This window comes from Penaeus monodon, chromosome 20 (assembly GCF_015228065.2).
Source record: "Penaeus monodon isolate SGIC_2016 chromosome 20, NSTDA_Pmon_1, whole genome shotgun sequence".
Classification (NCBI taxonomy): Eukaryota; Metazoa; Arthropoda; class Malacostraca; order Decapoda; family Penaeidae; genus Penaeus; species Penaeus monodon.
This window is the reverse complement of record NC_051405.1, coordinates 2973424-2973766: the sequence shown is the minus strand read 5'-3', so window position 1 is coordinate 2973766 and position 343 is coordinate 2973424.

Sequence of the window (343 nt, the reverse complement as noted above, 5' to 3'; positions counted from 1 at the left end):
TCAGACAGACGATAAAGAGAGAGACGGTGAGTCAAAAAAGGGTCGCTTTGTGTCAGCAGATAAACGGCGGGAATATTCGAACCCCGACCCACAAGTTTTATTTTTTTTTCTCGTAAAAAAAATTCAACGATTTGTGAAACGTGGGGAAGAGAGGGGAGAAAATTTTGAGAGGAACGGAGAGAAACGGGAGGAAAAAAACACTAGAAGAAAGAGGGAAAATAAGAGAGATTTTAAGTTCACCTTTGGGCCCTGGAAAAGGGACCACCCCTAACAGTGTATCCCAAGGCATGCAGAGTACGTGGCAGGACTTCGGTAACAATATTTTGGCAAGATACGGTCCCAA